The sequence below is a fragment of the Phyllostomus discolor genome, chromosome 5 (assembly GCF_004126475.2).
Source record: "Phyllostomus discolor isolate MPI-MPIP mPhyDis1 chromosome 5, mPhyDis1.pri.v3, whole genome shotgun sequence".
NCBI lineage: Eukaryota > Metazoa > Chordata > Mammalia > Chiroptera > Phyllostomidae > Phyllostomus > Phyllostomus discolor.
The window spans coordinates 109,561,733-109,583,660 of record NC_040907.2 but is presented as its reverse complement, the minus strand read 5'-3'; the positions used below and the strand labels follow the sequence as shown (position 1 = coordinate 109,583,660).

At 38.7% G+C, this 21,928-nt stretch overlaps 1 long non-coding RNA gene across 1 annotated transcript; it reads left to right on the top strand.

Annotated features, from left to right (window-relative positions):
• Positions 1-462: 462 nt before the first annotated feature.
• Positions 463-17,070, top strand: LOC118500782. The gene is made up of 3 exons (XR_004903364.1): positions 463-477; positions 1,510-1,511; positions 16,705-17,070. It is a non-coding gene; the product is annotated as an uncharacterized LOC118500782 (long non-coding RNA).
• The last annotated feature ends 4,858 nt before the right edge of the window (positions 17,071-21,928 follow it).

Genomic DNA, 21,928 nt, shown 5'->3' with positions numbered 1-21,928 from the left:
GAGATTTGATGATGCTGAACAACCTCCTCCTATTCCACTGAATAGTCCATCCTCTATCTCCTCTCAGTCTAAAAATGTTCCAGATTAGCTAGAGCCCTGAAAGAGTGGAAAAAAAAAACTATGTGAAGAAAGTTTGCATACAAAGGCCCATACCATCCCTCTGTTGACACAAAGTAATGCACCTCTTGTCCTAAAAGTCAGCCTTGAATGAAATTATGTCTAGGGTGGAATGATTTGCAGTGATCTTTGGTCTCTCCCGGGAGTCAATGGGAGGCCCAAGTTGTGATATGGAGAAAAATGCTCTTCTCATAATTAGGTATAGGGTCCAAAAACCAGGGCACTGTTGCCTGATGCTTAAGTAACCATCAAGAACCTTTTGGGAAAAGTGAAATCCTAGTGATACCCAGAGATGATGATGTGGCCAGTTCAGGTGAGACCCCTAAAGCTCTGGGAAGAATGGTGGAAAAACTTCACACTGTTCCCTGGCTCTGACCAGAAGGCAATGCCCATTCCAGGAATCCTGTGCCCAGTGCTCCTGCTGCTGGCCTGTCTCCCCATCCAGTCTGCCAAAGACTGAAGTCACGGCCACCTTCTCTTCCAAGGCCTACTCTGTGACTGTGCCAGGAGCTGGGCATTAGCCTCCTTTCACTCCTTTGGAGAGGATGAATTATGGCAGGGTTGTATTAACCAACATTCAGAGAATATTTTTGGAGATGGAAAACTCTTTAGCAGCAGACATTGGAGGTTGCATAGCAACTATGAGAACGAGACTCTCGGATACTCCAAGCAGACCTGCCAAGGGAAAGTTATCACTGATAGCACTCTGGGGATGCTGTTTACAGACTCAACTTTGGAATATACTGTGGTGAGTGTGCTATTGCTCTACGCAGGATGGGGCCCACTCTGGTAGGGTAGGACACACTCTCATTTATGTTGGGGTGGTGCTCAGGGGCAAATTCAGGGGTGGAAATGAAGCAGGATCCAGAAACATCTACTACCTCACTCAAGCTATCTCATTGCACAAGGGACCTAGTGTCCAGGAGACTACATACTTGGCCCTGAGCATTTTAAAAAGTCCAATTCTTTTTTAACCCTTTGCTGCAGAACACTGGTTCTTGGACTCTTGTTGCTAGTTCCTTCATGCTTCGTGTTTTCTGTCTTCATGATGAGAGCCATAGGTACAGGATTTCAAAGGTCTCAGAGGCACACTACACACCTTGTTTTTACCCTGTGAGCATTGCATATTAGGGTACACTCCTGGGGGATGCTGATGGGTAATGAAGACTGCCAGGAAGCTTCCTTGAAAACTGAAGAACATGCCTTTACTCTTGTCAACCTCCTATGAGTTTTAGAGATAATCTAAGCATGTAACTAACTTTTTTTAATGTATTATATCCACCAAATGTATTATATTACATGTCTGTATTAGTTTGTTAGGACTGCCATAACAAAAGGCCATAATGGGGGCTTTAACATCAAGAATTTGTTTCTCACAGTTCTGGAGGCCAGAAGTCCAGGACCAAAGTGTCAACAGGTTTGTGTTCTCTGAAGCCTCTCTCCTTGGCTTGCAGATGGATGCCTTCTCATGGTGTCCTCATAGGGTCTTTCTGTTTCATGTGTGCCCTGGTGCAACCTTTCGCATCCAAATTTCCTCTTCTTATAAAGACACCAGTCAGTGCCCACCCTAATGGCTTCATTTAACTTAACTGCTCCTTTAAAGGCCCTATCTCCAAAATATAGTCACATTCTAAGTATTGGTTTTTTGGGCTTCAACATAGGAATTTTGAGGGGACACATTTAGTCCAAAACTCGGTACTTAAAGATAAATAAATGTAAGTTTTATAAGAAACAGTACATACCCTTACCATGTGGAGGCAATTTGATATTTGCTATTTTGTTCTGTCTAAAAATTGAATTCTACTTTATTAAAAATAATGCTAGCTATGACCCATAAAAGTGATTTCACAACCCACTAATGGCTTTGACTTGCAGTTTTTCAAACTGTGAATAAGGCCAAAAGCTAATGGAGTGATTTCAACACCAATCTAAGGAGATAAGCAAACACTGATCAGGACCTAAGCCTTTATCTTAATGACAGGAGAGCTGAAACCCTGAGTAGGTGTGATTGGGGTGTGACCAGAGAATGTCAATTATATTGGTGGCCTAGGGCGGGGGAACTGGAGACCTGGGCTTTCTCCAGAAAAGACAGGGACAAAGCTAGGTTATGATAGCAGGTGACCAGGATCAAAATAGAGGGACCAAATCTATTTCCATTCAAAGGGCAAGTGTGGAGCAGAGAGTATGGGCCCCCAAAATGCTAGACTCTGGGCCAAGGCAGGGATAGAGAGACAAGGCAAGAATGAATCCTGAAGAATGAATTCTGAAGAATGGCAAACATTGAGGGGTGGTATGGGGGTCAGTCCTTCCTGCTGTGGGCTGGTAGAACAAGTACTGTCCTATAAGACTACCTCATCTTATTAGCCTTTTGCTAAAGGACAAGAAGGAGTTCTGTGTGACAAAACATCTCATAACTGAGCAGCGCCCTGACCTCTCACACCAAAAAGCTTGGGAAAACTGAGGAGAGAAGGCTTTAACTTCTGGAAAATGATCAAAGTATGTCAAGAGGCATAGAAAGCCATTCTTAAAGTTCCAAAATAGTCATCCCAGTACTTTCTCAATTAGCTATGTTTTACATAGGTATAATTTAGTCAATCATTTGCTTGTATATACACCTATTGTTTCTTGATAGAATATACAGCTGTTTCTTTGGAATAGAGTAAAAATTCTTTCTAGCTTTTTCATTTGTCATTTATAGTCCCCACAACAAATACCATATATTTGTATGCCTAACTCTATTGTAACAACACCAGATGTATGATGCTGTTTTTTAAATAACAAAAGTAATTGCAAACAATATCACACATAAAAGAGTATATGCTTTTTTAATAAAAAATAATTGCAAAAATAAGTTATACATGAAAGAATATCTGTATAGTTGAAACAAAAAAAATAAAATAAAATCTACGCAGCTTAAGAAACAAACTCTTACACATGCATTAGAAAGCCTCTGTGTGCTCCTCCTCAACTGCACTTCACCTAGTCTCACCAAGTAGTGGTCATCCTGAGTACTGTCTTCATCATCTTTTGCTTTTCTGTATAAATTTCAGTGTAGTACCTTTTTAAAATTATATTCTACAATTGCATATTGCTGGTGTTTAGTAATGCAATAGATTTGTATATTGATTTTTTTTATTCCAACAAATGTAACAATTTTTTCTATTTTAATAATATATCTCTAGGTTCTTTTGGGTTTTCTATGTAGAAAGTTTTAACAGCTGCAAATAATGAAAGGTTTGATTGTTGCTTTCCAATCTCTTCAACTTTTCTTTCTTTTTTTCTTCTTATTGCACTGGCTAAACTCTTTAGTACATTACTGAACAGAAAAGGTAAAAGCAGGCATTCTTGACATTTTTCTCATCTTAAAGGTAGATTTTAAACACCTTTACATAGGATTTTCTGTAGTTTTGTTCATGCATTTTATCAAGTTCATTCTTTGCTTTTCACTATTTTGTATAGTTTTGTCTTGTTTTTAAGTCATGAATGAATGTTGAATATTATCAAACAGATTTTTGCATCTATAAACACAAACATTTAGTCTTGCTTCTTTAAGCTGCTGAATTATATTAATTGATTTTAAAAATTAAACCAATTTTGTACTCCTTGGATGAACTTAAAGTAGTCATGATGGATGTTTGTTACACATTTGCTTTAAAGTATGTTGAGATCTTTATAGTATTTTGTTTAGAATTTTTCATCTATATTTACAAAAGAAATTGAAATGTAGTTTTATTTTCTTGAGGTTCCTTGTCTGGTCTTAGCATCAGGCATAAGATGACCTCATAAAATGAGTTAGTATGTGCTTCGCATTTCCTATTCTTCAGAAGAATATCTGTGAGGTAAAATGATCCATTCTTTGATGTCTTATAGAAATCAGTTCCAAGGCCATTTAGGTCTGATATTTCCTTTGTGAAAGAATATTGGCAACTAGTAATGTTTTCTGTTTCTTCTTGAACAATTTTAATAAATTGTAGTTTTTTAGATACATCGTTGTTTATTGTATTTATAACATTTCTTTGTCATTAATTCATTTCTTCAATATTGTAGTTACATTTCTTTGTATTTAAATTCCATTCAATTCTCATTTTTTGTGCTCATTTTTCTCTTTTTTGATTAATATCACCTAATATTTATCTATTTTATTAACATTTTTAATTGATTTTGCCTATCTTCTTTATATTTTCTTTCATGTCACTAATTTCTGTTCTTATGTTATTTCTTTTTCTCCTGTAATTTTTGCCATCATTTTCTAATTTCATGTTTTGAATGCTTAGCTCATCAACATTGAGCCTTCTTTTCCCCAGGAACATTTAGGGCTATAAACTTCCCTTTAACTCCTACTAAAGTAATACACAGTCATTTAATTATATTCATTTATAAATATTTTCTAATTTTCATTTTTATTTCTTCTTTGTCCCATGAATTATTTAGAAATGTCTTTATAATTTTAAAACAAGTTTGAAGTTATCATTGCTACTTATTTGTAATTTATCTTTTGATCAGAATAGGTACTCTGTAAAATACAAACTTTCTGAAATTTGTCAAAGATAGCTTTATGATCAATATGTGGTCAAATTTTATGTTTTTTAACTTAAAAATATTTTATTATTATTCTATTACAATTGTCCCAATTTTTCCTCCTTTACCCTCCTACGCCTAGCCCATCTCCGCTCCCACAGTCATTCCACCACCATTGTTGATGTAAATGGATCATTCACACATGTTCCTGCACTAGTCCCTTCCCCTTCTTTCCACCTTGTCCCCCTCCTCTTTCCCCTCTGGTCATTTTCAGTCTGTTCCTCATTTCCATGCCTCTGGTTCTATTTTGCTCATTTGTTTTGTTGATTCGGTTCCTCTTATAGGTGAAATCATATGGTATTTGTCTTTCACTACCTGGCTTATTTCACTTAGCATAACATTCTCCAGTTCAATCTATGCTGTCATGAAAGATAGGAGTTCCTTCTTTCTTTCTGCTGGGTAGTATTCCATTGTGGAAATGAACCACAGGTTTTTTTTTTTTTTCTGAAAAATATGAGTTTTTATGAATTTTTATTTTTTAGCAATTTTATTTATTTATTTACTTATTTAATTGTTTTATCATTGTTCAAGTATAGTTGTCTGCATTTACCCTCCAACACCTCCCCTGAACCCCAGCCATCCCTACCTCCCTCCCCTGGTCCCACCCCCCTTGGCTTGGTCCCTGAGTCCTTTATAGTTGTTCCTGAAAACACTTCCTTCCTTTCCCTCAATTATCCTCTCCCACCTCCCCTCTGCTTACTCTCAGATTGTTGTAAATTTCAATGTGTATGGTTATATTTTGCTTGCTTGTTTGTTTTGTTAATTAGGTTCCACTTAAAGGTGAGATTATATGATATTTGTCTCTCATTGCCTGGCTTATTTCACTTAACATAATGCTTTCCATTTCCATCTATGCTGTTCCCAGGTCACTACTTTAAGTCTGTATAGCTTTAAATAAACATTTCCTTTTCTTGTCACAAATCTCTGGCATTGAGAGATATATTTCCTCTGGTGATGGGCATAGTGAACCTAGTGGGGTTCCTTTCAGTAATAGTATATCGTACCCCCGCCTTGGCCTTGTTCTGTAACAATAAGGTAGATTTATCCATTTCTCTTTGTCCTGGAAATTCTTATTTTATATATATTTGAGGCTGCTTTTGGTAATATTTAAATTTAGATTTTTTCCTCAAGTTATTATGTTATATGTATTTTAGTCTATCTTTTTATTTCAATTATTTTATGTGTACTATAAACATCATATAGCTGGATTTGTTTTTTCTTTTATTTACACAGACTGATGGTTCATATATTTTAGGGGAGGTTTTTGTTCATTTATATTTACAGCTCATCCTTGAGCAACATGGGTTTGAACTGCAAAAGTACGCTTCTACACAGATGTTTTTCAAAAATATACAGCAACCCTCTATGCCCCCAGGTTTCATTTCCATGGATTCATCCAATCACAGATCAGTAGCAATATTTTCCATCCACAATTAGAAGTCCATGGGTGTAGAAGTCTGACTGTATATACTGATCTACACCATTTTATATGAGGCACTTGAATTTCTTCAGATTTTGGTATCTCCTGTGGATATTCAAGAGACAGCTGAAGCTGTGCAAAGAAGTCAAAAATTGTGCCAAGATTTTTGACTACATGTGGGTCCATGCTCCTAAACCCTGTGGTATTTAAAGGTTAACTATAGTGTGATTAGAATTTATGGCTACAGTATTGTTCTGCGATTTTTATCATCTAGTTCTTTCTTTTTTATCTTCTTTTATGGCTTAATTTGGATGAAGTTCCTTAAAATCTGATTCCATTGTTATCCCTCAACTTCTTTTAAAGATATACACCCTATGTCTATTCTGTTAATGGTTATCTTAGGTATTTCAATCTGCATATTTAAGTATGTATACAGTTTATCAATATCTTTAATGCCATTTCAAAGGACACAGTTGATTTCTAGGTTTACTGCTTTCTAGATGCAGATTTACTGTGAAACTCACCAATGTGATTTCAAGATTCTTCATTTGCATGGACTTTTTCCAAGAAGCTGAACCACACTTTGTTTTTAAAGTTTAGTATTCTTTTTCTTAAGGAGGACCTCCAAATTTTGTAAGTTTAAGATCTCACAAAATCCAGATTGGCCCCTGAAAATTGCAAATCATTCTGTGGATTCCTAACTACTGCACTAGCTCAGCCTTACAGTGGAGAAAATGTTTCTTCTATCTGTTGTTGTTTGTCCAGTGAGGAGATTCATTCAAGGAATTTAAGTGACCACATTGCTGTAGCAGAGAATGAGACTATAAAACTTACAGAAAAAGGTCCTCGATATCTGTGGGCAGGATTCAGAATGAGAAAGCTACTCAGCTGCAAACACAAAGGGAAGAGTGTTGAAGAGAGCACATCAAGAGCTTGTGGGAGCAGTGAACTGGAAGACACTTCCTCAAAGAACCAGCACTGTTTTGGCCCCACAGCAGGGTGACTGCAGGGACCCAGCAGGATCTCAGTGGTTTCAAGTTCTTTCTTTTCATCCTGTGTTTTGGTGAAAGTGTCTATTCCAGTTACTCTGCCTCTGCCTCATTGTTGTAACTGTTAGTTTGCAAGTCCCTGGGCCTGAGTTAAACACCAAGATCCAGCACTTTCAAGAGTCTACTTCTATAATGAGATGAAACTTTTGGGGTTTGGGGTGAAGACATTTTGCTAGATGTCCCTTCTCTGGACCTGCAGCCTGGTTCTGTTCCCTAGAGTGGCCCTGGAGTTGTTGTCAGGGGCTGCTGGAGCCATTCCTAGTTTGTTTCATATCAAAAGTTAAAGGGGACATAGCTAGAAATAGAAGGGCACCCTGGTCTTTCCTTTCCTTAACATCAAAAAAATAAAATACTAAATATTAATAAATATAAATATTTATCCATGGTGGTATATCATTTTAAATAACTGAAAAAATATCTTGGAGTGGTTATGAGTCTATTAAATTGTCTATTTAACTTTAAATATCCACACACCTCTCAATATAGACAATAAACATCCATGCTCCCCTTCACATGAAGAAATACCCGTGCCCTTCTTCACATAAACACTTATTAATATGCATTAAAGTACAGGTCATTGTGGGATAAAAGTGTAGAAGTAATAAAATAAAGCATAGAATGTGTACTTCAAGGTCCCATACATTTTTGAGGGGTCTTAAAGGTATTTCTGAAGTCCCAAGAAACTCACAGGAAGAGAAAAATATGGCCACATGGCATATTTACAGGATCCTTACTACAAATAAACCATGAAAATTACCCAAGAAGTACACTTCTGTTTCTGCTGCTGAGACTTGACCCTCAGGTAGGTGCCTGTGGCCTCCAACCTGGCACTGACTGGGAAGAGATGGGGACAGCAACTGGGCATTTCTTAAGCCATCTCTGGGTCACTTTTACTGCACTTTAACCATGAAGTAACTGATGCGTGGGAGGAATGCCTTGAAAGGAAACTCAAAGGGCTTGTTCTGTTGGCAGCAATAAAGAACCACAGTTCTTGAGTTCAACTGAGAAAGAGTTAAGAGCCAAGAACTTTAGTGAAAGAGTTTTCTAGAGAAAGTTTCTTCAGCAAGCAAAGTGAGAAAGTACACTTGAAAAATAGAGTGGAGTGGGTAGCTCAAAGGGCTGCCTCAGGTGTTGACAAGGTCTTGTTTTACCTAAAGGGGCTAACAGTTCCTCCTTTAAGCTGACTTTTCAGGACCTGTCCTGCCATCTCCTGTCCTTGTATCAGAGTCATATGAGGTTATTCTATGCCCTCTTGTTCGTCCTCTAAAGGGGTCTAATCTGCATGATGAATGACATCCTAGGAGAGAAAAGGCTAAAAGCCCGGGATTCTAGCCTATTGTTAGGCATCCAGGACTTTCAGCCCTGGTGACATTCTGTAGCTGGTCTATCATTCCTGCTCTGCTCATGCCTGCCTACTCTTATCAGTTACATGCTGTTTTGTCTTAATCCTTCACCCAGTCCTCAAGGAATAATATTTTTCTCAACTTAGTTTTTAAGTGTGGAGTGATGATGCTTTTATGGCTTTACTCTCTGACACCTGGAGTAAAGCTGGTCTTCTTTTAGCTGAAGAGTGACACATAAAGACTCTTGGTCACACTGAAATCCAGATTCCATCCTCTGGAGAGCTGGACAGCTGTTTAGGCATGATAACTATCTGAGGAGTAGGTCATCCTGCTTGTTTCATATCATGCCAACTTTCATCCTGTGTCGATTCAGTTGCTATTCTCTCTTATGCACAGGAAGCTTCCTGAGGGTGAGTCCCAAATCTGATCACCAGCTGTGCTGGCATGCTAGGACGGTAGAAACAAATCACCACAAACTAAGTGGATGAAACAGAAATATATTCTCTCACAGTTCTGGAGGAGAAAACTCAGAAATTAAGGTGTTAGCAGGGTTGGTTTCAGGCCTTTCCTTTACTTTTAGATGGCTGTCTTCATGTTCACAAGGCATTTTTCCCTGTGTGTATGTCTGTCTCCAAATTTCTTTTTGATTAGGACACCAGTCACGTTGGATTAAGGCCCATTCTAATGATCTCATCTTATATTAATTATCCTTGTAAAGTCCCTGTCTCCAAATAAGGTCACATTCTGAGGTACTGGGGGCTAGGACATCAGTATGTGAATCTGAGGGGAACACAATTCAACCCATAATGGTGTGGTATCTTCATTTCCTGACAGTGTAAGGCACAAAAGCAAAGTAAAAGAATATTTGGACAATTAAGAAATGAAAACATAAATTTATCAATAGAATGTGTTCAAGACCCAAGATTTTTATGTTGTAGCAATAATTCTAAGCTGGAAAATCTAAAATATGTGTTACTAAATGCTCGTGTTAGTCATAAAAGCCTTAGGAAAGCTTAGCAAAGGATGTCTCACTTTAAATTATGTGACTTCCTGATGAACACTCCAAGATAAACCAGTTATAAAAAGTACCTCGAAGTAAATGAGTTGAACCTATACAGGGTCATTACAAAGAGGAAACCTTCCTAAGTGATGACTTGGGCTTCAATGGCTGGTCTTGATCTGGCACTGATGAGATGCCTGGGTAACAAGCACACCTGCTTGAAGAGAGGACACAGTTCTCTGCTCTCTATGCAATTGAGGCTGGGAGGATGGCAGTGGGGAAGCATTCTTTATTTCCTTCTCCTATCCTTAGAAAAGTGGCCATGTTTATTTTTCAATGATTCAAATGGTAAAGCATTGGCAAGAAGATGTTTAACAATTCTGAAGGTTAAAAAAAAATCCTCAAAAGTTTTAGAAATCTGTGATAGCAACTATTACAATTAAGTTGTGTATAATTCCACTTTCAACATACATATTTATACTTTAAATATGATATATACTCTCCAAAATAGAATCATAGAAGACATACTATTCATTACCTGAATTTTGAACTTTATAAAGCATGACTGTGAACCCAGGCAGAGCTGCTAAACCTATGTGTACCATTGTAGAATGTAACTCCCCTAGTGCCTCAGTTCTTTACTGAAGGACACACATTGTTTCTAGTATTGTGCTACTATGAATTTCACTTAATAAAATTCCCCATGTGTATACATCTATATGATCAATCACTGAATTATTTCCTAATGTTAAAGACCCAGAAGTAAAATTCCCAAGTCAAAATAAATGTATTTTATCATAAAGATTTTTAAAAATAATTTTGGAAATGTGTCAGTCCTCACTCTATCATTAAAGCATGAAATTGTGTTTACCCACATCTGAGACATTGTTGAACATTCTTTTAAAATTTTTCCAATTCGCTAGATAAAACTGATGTTACTGTCTCTGTAATTTAGATTTCTTTTATAACATGATTTGTTTATTGGATACTTGCAGTTCTTCCCTTTGAGTTTCTGTTCCAATCCTTACTTATTAAACATTTTAAAGTTGTTTCCAGCTTTTTGTTATTATATTAGAGTTATAGAGAGCATTTTTACATATGTAAATTTTCTTGTTTTGGAATTATTTCTACACATAGGATTTCTGGGTTAATAGAAATTATTTTTCTTGTGGTTTTTAATGTCAAATGATATTCAAAAGAATTATGTAAGTTTATGTTTCAGACTATTTATGAGTGTATTAGCTTTATCACATCTCTGGCTTTAGACATTATGAAGGTGCAAGAAAAACAACTGTTTATCTCTGTCCTTGCTAATTTTTCCTCCTAAAATGTGTCCTTTTGCATTATTTCTTTGAAGATTTTCTCTCCTTAATCTTTTCCATCATCTGTTTGCAATTTCAGTTCTTCCATTTTGGAGAATGAGTGTGGGTGTGTGTGTGTCCATCCTCCTTCCATTTTGTATATATATGTATATATGACCACATACATACAGATATATTTATATCCTGTGTGATTTCTTTGTCCTTATTTTTTAGAAGGCTTAATGAATTTGTTATCCTGTCAATATTTGTAATCTCTAAGAAGACTTTATTGGTTGCTTTTCATCTTACCTTCCTCTTGCTTTAAGTATATATACTTTTTTCAATTTTTGCTTTTTCTTAATTAGCTTTTACATCTATCATCTATCTATCTATCTATCTATCTATCTATCTATCTATCATCTATCTATCTATCTTTAAATCCTTTATTTCTGGTTTCTGGGAGAATAGATTGAGCTATCAGCATTACTATTTGATACTGGGTTGTCCATGCCTTAAATTGTGCACTGTTTGCGGATTCCATATCCTGCAAGTAGTTTTTTAAAAGATGATGGAAGAGAGAAATTGGTAGATAAGTGATTGCTCTATGGTTTGCATGATCCTCTTTTGTTTTTCCATTTTTGAAACATGTTCATTTTCACAGAAGCCATGATTACTGTATTAGTTAAGATTTGTGTTTTGCCACAGATAGGAAGACCCACTCCATACTAGCTAGCATAAAGTATTATTACAGTTTTGTTTGTTTTTTTTTCCTCACTCTCCCAGAGATGGTTCAGAGGCTAAGGACTGTCAGGAACAAAGTGTTTGAAATTCTTGTGGCCTTGCTAATTGGAAACAGACAATCTTCTTTTCTAAGAAAGAGGAGGAAGATGAGACAAGGAAGAAGGTGTGACACTTAGAGCAAGGAAGCAGAATGTGCCAGGAAGCCCTTGCAGCTGTCTGTTTTCATCTAATTGGCCACTGGAACAAATTTTCCCAGCATCCTCATAGCTAGAGGTGATTATTTGACACCATCACTGTAGTAGATGATGTTAGTTTTCTATTTCTCATTCTTCTTTTGTTTTAATTAAGATCCATTGCTCATTCTTAACTTCTTATTCATAATCCTTGGGTTATTGCTTAGTTTAATTTTTTTAAATTTCTGATGGACTTTTAGGGCCATTAGGGGAAGCCCATGAACTGTTTTATTTTGGAAGCCCCCTAGACTTGAGCACACAGAGACTGTTCACAGTTTTTGGAATTTGGTTGGCTGCCAGTCAAGAACTTAGCAAAATATAAATACTACTTCTTGAATACTTACCCTATGCCAAGCACTTTTCCAAATGCTTCACATATATTAACACATTTTATCCCACAACAGCTTTACAAGGTAGATACTATTATGATATTTATTTAACTGATGAGAAAATTAAAGCACATAGTGAAGTAACTTGCCCAAAGCCACAGAGCTAAAAAAGTGAAAGCATGGAACTGAGTTTTGAAGGCAGGTAGCCTGCTTTCTGGACTTGTGCTCTACTGCACTAAGTAAGTCATAAGTGACCGTCACCATCAAATCTTAATTATATGGTAGGAAGTGATAAAAAGCAAACAAAATATATAACTATTTTGAACCTTTATTTGAAAGAGAAAGCTGACAGTTGATTGAATAAGAGGAGCAAAGGAAATCTTTGTGCTAAAAACTGTGTATCCCTGTTTTCTCATCAGTGTAGATCAAGTTAAAAACATAACCATCTTCTTCCTCATTCATTCTGTGTTTGTGAAAATATCACAGTGATCAAAGCTGCCATGGGGCACAGGGTAAGCCCTGATGTAAAACAAGCTTCTAAGAGAAATACTGCTTTTCCTCTCCAGCCCAGGGCTGTCAACAAGGTGTCTGGGAGTGTTGTTTGATTCTTCTTTAGAAAAGTACATCCAAGCCCTGGCTGGCATAGCTCAGTGGATTGAGCAGGGGCTGTGAACCAAAGTGTCACAGGTTTGATTCCCAGTCAGGCCACATGCCTTAGGAGACCCCGATAACTATATACCAGCAAATCCCCTTAACACACCCCCTCACATTAAACCAGAATGATACTTCCTTTTTGCTTACGCAATCCTACGCTCAATCCCAAATAAACTCGGAGGAGTCCTAGCCCTAGTTCTATCAATCCTAGTACTGGCCGTCATTCCAATACTACATACATCCAAACAACGAAGCATAATATTCCGTCCCCTTAGCCAATGCTTATTTTGACTACTCGTAGCAGTACTACTCACACTCACATGAATCGGAGGGCAACCAGTAGAACACCCCTACATTATTATCGGCCAATTAACATCCATCCTTTATTTCCTAATTCTACTAGTCTTAATACCCTTAGTCAGCATAGTAGAAAATTACCTCCTAAAATGAAGAGTCCATGTAGTATACTAATTATACTGGTCTTGTAAACCAGAGAAGGGAATTAAACTTCCCCATAGACTCAAGGAGAAGGCATTAAGCCCTACCTTCAACACCCAAAGCTGAAATTCTGCATAAACTACCCCTTGCGTTATGTTATTAGTGCATATATTTAATTACCCCATATTAATAAAGGACATCTATGTATAATAGTGCATTATATTATATTCCCCATGAATATTAAGCAGGTACATAAAGTTAATGTGTTAATGACATTTAACTTATACTCTGACATTATATCATCTAGCATATGGATATGAAAAAGGTAATTAATAATGATTGATCACCCAAGCACATACTATTTATTGGTCGTACATATACCATCAATTTACGTTAAACCTTGTCAACACGTCTATCCACCATCAAAGGGTGTCCCTTGATCTAGCTACCTCCGTGAAACCAGCAACCCGCCCAATCAGTGTCCCTCTTCTTGTCCCAGGCCCATTTAACTTGGGGGTTTCTAACTTGGGTCGTAAACGGCATCTGGTTCTTGCTTCAGGGCCATATAACCTTAGAATCGCCCATTCGTTCCCCTTAAATAAGACATCACGATGGATTAGTGACTAATCAGCCCATGCCGCGGCATAACTGTTCTGTCATGCCTTTAGTAGGATTTTTTATTGGGGTATGCTTGGACTCAGCTATGGCCGTGGCGGGCCGGGGTTCAGGAGCATTTTCGTCAGGACGAGCCTTTTAATGTACCTTCCCTCTCCACATGATGAGGGTAGCAGGACATGGACTTAATGAAACAGGGGCATGTTAGTCTGTAACGTGCATGATTCTTGTCTCTCATGAGTCTGCACCATCCGGGGATATAAAGTTCATGGTTCAGGACATAAACTTATCCATATATCCCCCCGGGTGGCGCGTGTACGCACACACCCACGTGTACGCACACACCCACGTGTACGCACACAGCAAGGACATGTTCTTTTGAGTCGACAAACCCCCCCTACCCCCCGTTAGACCCCCTCCGCACCGTATTATATATCCTTGCCAAACCCCCAAAACAAGGACAATACAAAGCGCATCACAAGCCTAACCTAATAACAGACAGTGTTACCACCCATTTAAACAAATGCCTGCCTATTCAACTCTTATTAATTGAACGCTATCACTTTAAGGAATTTATTTTCCTTCGACAGACACCTCCCTAGATCCGTCGAATTTTTTTTTTCGTCTCTCCATACAACTAGGTCATGAACGTTAATGTAGCTTAATTTATAAAGCAAGGCACTGAAAATGCCTAGATGGACTTTTAAAGCCCCATAAACATATAGGTTTGGTCCCAGCCCTTCTATTGGTTGCTAGCAAAACTACACATGCAAGTATCCGCACTCCAGTGAGGATGCCCTATAAATCACCTAACATGATAAAAAGGAGCGGGTATCAAGCACACCCCAAGTAGCTCATGACGCCTTGCTTAACCACACCCCCACGGGAAACAGCAGTGATAAAAATCAAGCAATAAACGAAAGTTTGACTAAGTTATGCTTGCTAGGGTTGGTAAATTTCGTGCCAGCCACCGCGGTCATACGATTAACCCCAATCAATAGATTCACGGCGTAAAACGTGTTTAAGAGCCTCAAGTAATAAAGTTAAACCTTAGCTATGCCGTAAAAAGCCCCAGCTACTGTAAACCCCTCCACGAAAGTGACTTTAGACCATCTGAATACACGACAGCTGAGACCCAAACTGGGATTAGATACCCCACTATGCTCAGCCCTAAACTTAAAGAATTAACCCAACAAAATTCTTCGCCAGAGTACTACTAGCTAAAGCTTAAAACTCAAAGGACTTGGCGGTGCTTCACATCCTTCTAGAGGAGCCTGTTCTATAATCGATAAACCCCGATAAACCTCACCAACCCTTGCCAACTCAGCCTATATACCGCCATCTTCAGCAAACCCTGAAAAGGAAATATAGTAAGCTTAATCACAATACGCAAAAACGTTAGGTCAAGGTGTAGCCTATGGGTTGGGAAGAAATGGGCTACATTTCCTACTACCTAGGCTATTTCCCTACAACGAAAGTCCCCATGAAATCAAGGACTAAAGGTGGATTTAGTAGTAAGTTAAGAATAGAGCGCTTAACTGAATAAGGCCATGAAGCACGCACACACCGCCCGTCACCCTCCTCAAATAACTACAGTAACTCATAACCCTGTTAACACTTACTACAATTACTAGAGGAGATAAGTCGTAACAAGGTAAGCGTACTGGAAAGTGTGCTTGGATAACACAAAGTATAGCTTAAACATAAAGCATCTAGCTTACACCTAGAAGATATCATACAAAATGACTACTTTGAGCCAAACCTAGCCCATAACTAAGCAAGCACAACTACCCCATCAACTAAAACAAAATATTTATGAAACATCAAAGTATAGGAGATAGAAATTATAATAAGGCGCTATAGAAAAAGTACCATAAGGGAATGATGAAAGAAATTATCAAAGCAACAAACAGCAAAGTTTACCCCTTGTACCTTTCGCATAATGATTTAACTAGAACAACTTAGCAAAGAGACCTTAAGTTAACCACCCCGAAACCAGACGAGCTATTCATGAGCAGCTTCCCAGAGCAAATTCATCTATGTGGCAAAATAGTGAAAAGACTCATAAATAGAGGTGACAAGCCTACCGAGCCTGGTGATAGCTGGTTGTCCAGAAAAGAATTTCAGTTCAACTTTAAGCCTACCAAAAAATACCTTAATTCCACTGTAGACTTAAAATATAGTCTAAAAAGGGACAGCTTTTTAGACATAGGCTACAACCTTGCCTAGAGAGCAGGCATAAAAATAAACCATAGTTGGCCTAAAAGCAGCCACCAATAAAGAAAGCGTTCAAGCTCAACAACCTAATTATCTTAATTCCAATATCGACATGCCAACTCCTAGGACTAAAACTGGACCATTCTATAACCATATAGAAGAGATACTGTTAATATGAGTAACAAGAATTCTATTCTCCTCGCACAAGTGTATATCAGAACGGATCCCCACTGATAATTAACGTCCATGAAGCAAGCCAAACAACAAGTCCTTCATTCCCTCCCCTACGTTAATCCAACACAGGAGTGCTCTTAAGGAAAGATTAAAAGGAGTAAAAGGAACTCGGCAAACACAGACCCTGCCTGTTTACCAAAAACATCACCTCTAGCATATCAAGTATTAGAGGCACTGCCTGCCCAGTGACATAAGTTTAACGGCCGCGGTATCCTGACCGTGCAAAGGTAGCATAATCACTTGTTCTCTAAATAAGGACTTGTATGAATGGCCACACGAGGGTCCTACTGTCTCTTACTCCCAATCAGTGAAATTGACCTTCCCGTGAAGAGGCGGGAATGTACCAATAAGACGAGAAGACCCTATGGAGCTTTAATTAATTAACCTAAGAACATACATCAACCACCAAAAGGAATTAAAACATATTCAATATAGGTTAACAATTTAGGTTGGGGTGACCTCGGAGCATAAAAAAACCCTCCGAGCAATTACAAGCCAAGACTCACCAGTCTAAGCCACAACATCTACTGATCCAAAATCTTTGATCAACGGAACAAGTTACCCTAGGGATAACAGCGCAATCCTATTTAAGAGTCCCTATCGACAATAGGGTTTACGACCTCGATGTTGGATCAGGACATCCTAGTGGTGCAGCAGCTATTAACAGTTCGTTTGTTCAACGATTAAAGTCCTACGTGATCTGAGTTCAGACCGGAGCAATCCAGGTCGGTTTCTATCTATTCTACGCCCCTCCCAGTACGAAAGGACAAGAGAGGCAAGGCCTCCTTAAACCCAAGCGCCTTCTAGCTTAACAGGTGACACCATCTCAACCTGACACGCTATAGCCAAACAACCCCTAGACAAGGGCTCAGTTAAAGTGGCAGAGACCTGTAATTGCATAAAACTTAAATCTTTAATATCAGAGGTTCAAATCCTCTCTTTAACATAATGTATCTAATCACCCTCCTCTCTACAATTATCCCAATCCTTCTAGCCGTAGCATTCCTGACGCTAGTAGAACGGAAAATCCTAGGATATATACAACTCCACAAAGGACCAAATGTCGTAGGCCCCTATGGGCTTCTCCAACCAATCGCAGACGCTGTAAAACTATTCACCAAAGAACCTCTACGTCCACTAACATCCTCCGTGTCCATATTCATTATTGCCCCTATCCTGGCCCTAACACTAGCCCTAACCATATGAACTCCCTTACCAATGCCACACCCCCTAATCAACATAAACCTCGGCGTCCTATTCATGCTTGCTATAACTAGCCTAGCAGTATACGCCATTCTCTGATCCGGCTGAGCATCCAACTCAAAATACGCCCTAATTGGAGCTTTACGAGCCGTAGCTCAAACGATCTCATACGAAGTTACGCTAGCAATTATCCTATTATCCATCCTACTAATAAGCGGATCCTACTCCCTAACCACTCTCATCACCACTCAAGAATATATCTGACTAATTCTCCCCTCATGACCCCTAGCAATAATATGATTTATCTCTACTCTAGCAGAAACCAACCGAGCTCCCTTCGATCTAACAGAAGGTGAATCAGAACTGGTCTCCAGATTCAACGTCGAATACGCAGGAGGCCCCTTCGCCCTATTCTTCCTTGCAGAATACGCCAACATTATTATAATAAATGCCCTAACCACAACCCTTTTTCTAGGAGCCTACAACAACCCCACAACCCCCAAACTCTATACCACCAACTTCGCAATTAAAACTCTCCTACTCACCATATCATTCCTATGAATCCGTGCATCCTACCCACGCTTCCGATACGACCAACTAATACACCTACTATGAAAAAATTTCCTACCCCTAACACTTGCCCTATGCATATGATATGTCACCATGCCAATTATACTAGCTAGCATTCCACCCCAAACATAAGAAATATGTCTGACAAAAGAGTTACTTTGATAGAGTAAAGCATAGAGGCTAAAGCCCTCTTATTTCTAGGACTATAGGATTCGAACCTAATCCTAAGAATTCAAAAATCTTCGTGCTACCACACTACACTAAATCCTAAGTAAGGTCAGCTAAATTAAGCTATCGGGCCCATACCCCGAAAATGTTGGTTTATATCCTTCCCGTACTAATAAATCCCATCATCTTTTCAATAACTATATCAACCATTATCCTAGGAACAATCATCGTAATAACCAGCTCTCACTGATTGACAACATGAATAGGCTTCGAAATAAACATACTGGCAATCATCCCAGTACTTATAAAAAATCACCATCCCCGCTCCACAGAAGCAGCAACCAAATATTTCCTTACCCAAGCTACAGCCTCAATACTTCTACTCCTCGCCATCATTATTAACCTACTATACTCCGGCCAATGAACCGTTACAAACATAATCAACCCCACAGCCTCTACTATCCTCACCCTCGCCCTTGCCATAAAACTCGGACTTTCCCCATTTCACTTCTGAGTTCCAGAAGTCACACAAGGTATCCCCCTATCATCAGGCCTGATCCTACTAACCTGACAGAAACTAGCCCCACTATCCATCCTCTACATTATTTCACCCAACATCAACCCAGACCTACTCCTAACAATAGCTCTCCTCTCCGTAATAATTGGAGGCTGAGGAGGCCTCAACCAAACCCAACTACGAAAAATCATAGCCTATTCATCCATCACCCACATAGGCTGAATATCCGCAATCCTTATCTATAACCCAACTCTAACACTCCTCAATCTCACAATCTACATCACAATAACCCTAACAATATTCATACTCTTAATTGCCTCCGCAACAACCACAACACTATCACTATCCCACACATGAAACAAAACACCCATAATCACGACCATTATACTAACCATCCTCCTGTCCATAGGAGGCCTACCACCCCTTACAGGATTTATACCAAAATGGATAATCCTCCAAGAACTAACAAAAAACAACAGCATTATTCTACCTACCTTTATAGCCATCACAGCCCTACTTAACCTATACTTCTACATACGATTAACATACGCGACATCACTAACAATATTCCCCACAACAAACAACATCAAAATCAAGTGACACTTTGCAATTATAAAACAAACAACCAACCTAACCCCTCTAATTATCATTTCAACAATAATACTTCCTCTAACCCCTATAATAGTACTCCTATACTAGAAGTTTAGGTTAATCCCAGACCAAGAGCCTTCAAAGCTCTAAGCAAATATCGAATATTTAACTTCTGACCAAACTAAGGGCTGCAAGACTCTATCCTACATCCGTTGAATGCAAATCAACTACTTTACTTAAGCTAAACCCTTACTAGATTGATGGGCTTTAAACCCATGAAACTTTAGTTAACAGCTAAACACCCTAAACAACTGGCTTCAATCTACTTCTCCCGCCGCCTAAAAAAAAAAGGCGGGAGAAGCCCGGGCAGGATTGAAGCTGCTCCTTTGAATTTGCAATTCAATGTGCTACGCACCACAGGGCCTGGTAATAAGAAGAATTACCCTCTGTCTTTAGATTTACAGTCTAATACCTATCTCGGCCATATTACCTATGTTCATTTCCCGTTGACTCTTCTCAACAAACCATAAAGATATCGGCACCCTGTATCTCCTATTTGGTGCCTGAGCAGGCATAGTAGGAACTGCACTAAGCCTCCTCATCCGTGCTGAACTCGGTCAACCTGGAGCCCTACTAGGAGATGACCAAATCTATAATGTTGTCGTTACAGCTCATGCTTTCGTAATGATTTTCTTCATAGTAATGCCTATCATAATTGGGGGATTTGGTAACTGACTAGTCCCCCTGATAATTGGAGCCCCCGATATAGCATTCCCCCGAATAAACAATATAAGCTTTTGACTTCTACCTCCTTCTTTCCTACTACTATTAGCTTCATCTACAGTCGAAGCTGGAGTTGGCACTGGTTGAACAGTTTATCCACTATTAGCAGGAAATCTTGCACATGCAGGGGCCTCTGTCGATCTAGCAATCTTCTCCCTACATCTAGCAGGGGTTTCTTCCATTCTAGGGGCTATCAACTTTATCACTACAATTATTAATATAAAACCTCCCGCCCTATCTCAATATCAACCCCCCCTGTTTGTATGATCTGTCCTAATCACAGCCGTCCTTCTACTACTATCTCTTCCTGTCTTGGCAGCCGGCATTACCATGCTTCTGACAGATCGAAACCTTAATACCACATTCTTTGATCCGGCCGGAGGAGGAGACCCTATCCTATATCAACATTTATTCTGATTTTTTGGTCACCCTGAAGTATATATTCTTATTTTACCAGGATTTGGAATTATCTCTCATGTTGTAACTTATTACTAAGGCAAGAAAGAACCTTTCGGGTACATAGGAATAGTATGAGCTATAATATCTATTGGATTTCTAGGCTTTATCGTATGAGCCCATCATATATTTACAGTTGGAATGGACGTAGACACGCGAGCATACTTTACATCTGCTACTATAATCATTGCTATTCCTACTAGAGTAAAAGTATTCAGCTGACTAGCCACTCTACATGGAGGCAATATCAAATGATCCCCAGCCATGCTTTGAGCACTTGGTTTCATTTTCCTCTTCACAGTAGGGGGTCTAACAGGAATCGTATTAGCTAACTCATCTCTGGACATTGTATTACATGACACTTACTACGTTGTAGCCCATTTCCACTATGTCTTATCTATAGGAGCTGTTTTTGCTATCATAGGGGGATTCGTACGTTGATTCCCTCTCTTTACAGGTTATACATTAAACACAGTGTGAGCAAAAATTCACTTCCTAGTAATATTTGTAGGTGTTAATATAACTTTCTTCCCACAACACTTCCTAGGCTTATCAGGAATACCTCGACGATACTCCGATTACCCAGATGCATATACTACCTGAAATACCGTATCCTCTATAGGGTCCTTTATTTCACTCACAGCTGTAATACTAATAGTATTTATAGTATGAGAGGCCTTTGCAGCCAAACGAGAGGTCTCAGTTGCTGAACTAACTACTACAAATCTTGAATGACTCCACGGATGCCCTCCTCCTTACCATACATTTGAGGAACCTACATATGTTAATCCTAAATAAGAAAGGAAGGAATCGAACCCCCTCAGATCGGTTTCAAGCCAACATCATAACCATTATGTCTTTCTCCACAAGCGAGATATTAGTAAAAATTACGTAACTTTGTCAAAGTTGAATTACAGGTGAAACTCCCGTATATCTCTATGGCATACCCTTTTCAACTAGGATTCCAAGATGCAACCTCCCCTATTATAGAAGAATTACTGCACTTTCATGATCACACTCTAATAATCGTCTTCATAATTAGTTCCCTGGTCCTATACCTTATCTCCTCTATATTAACAACACGTCTAACCCACACAAGCACAATAGATGCTCAAGAGGTAGAAACCATTTGAACAATCCTTCCAGCTATTATTCTAATTATGATCGCCCTCCCATCCCTACGTATCCTGTATATAATAGATGAAATCAACAACCCTTCTATAACAATCAAAACCATAGGCCACCAGTGATACTGAAGCTACGAATACACTGATTACTCAGAATTATGCTTCGATTCATATATAATCCCTACACCTGATCTAAAATCAGGAGGACTCCGCCTCTTAGAAGTCGACAACCGAGTAGTTATCC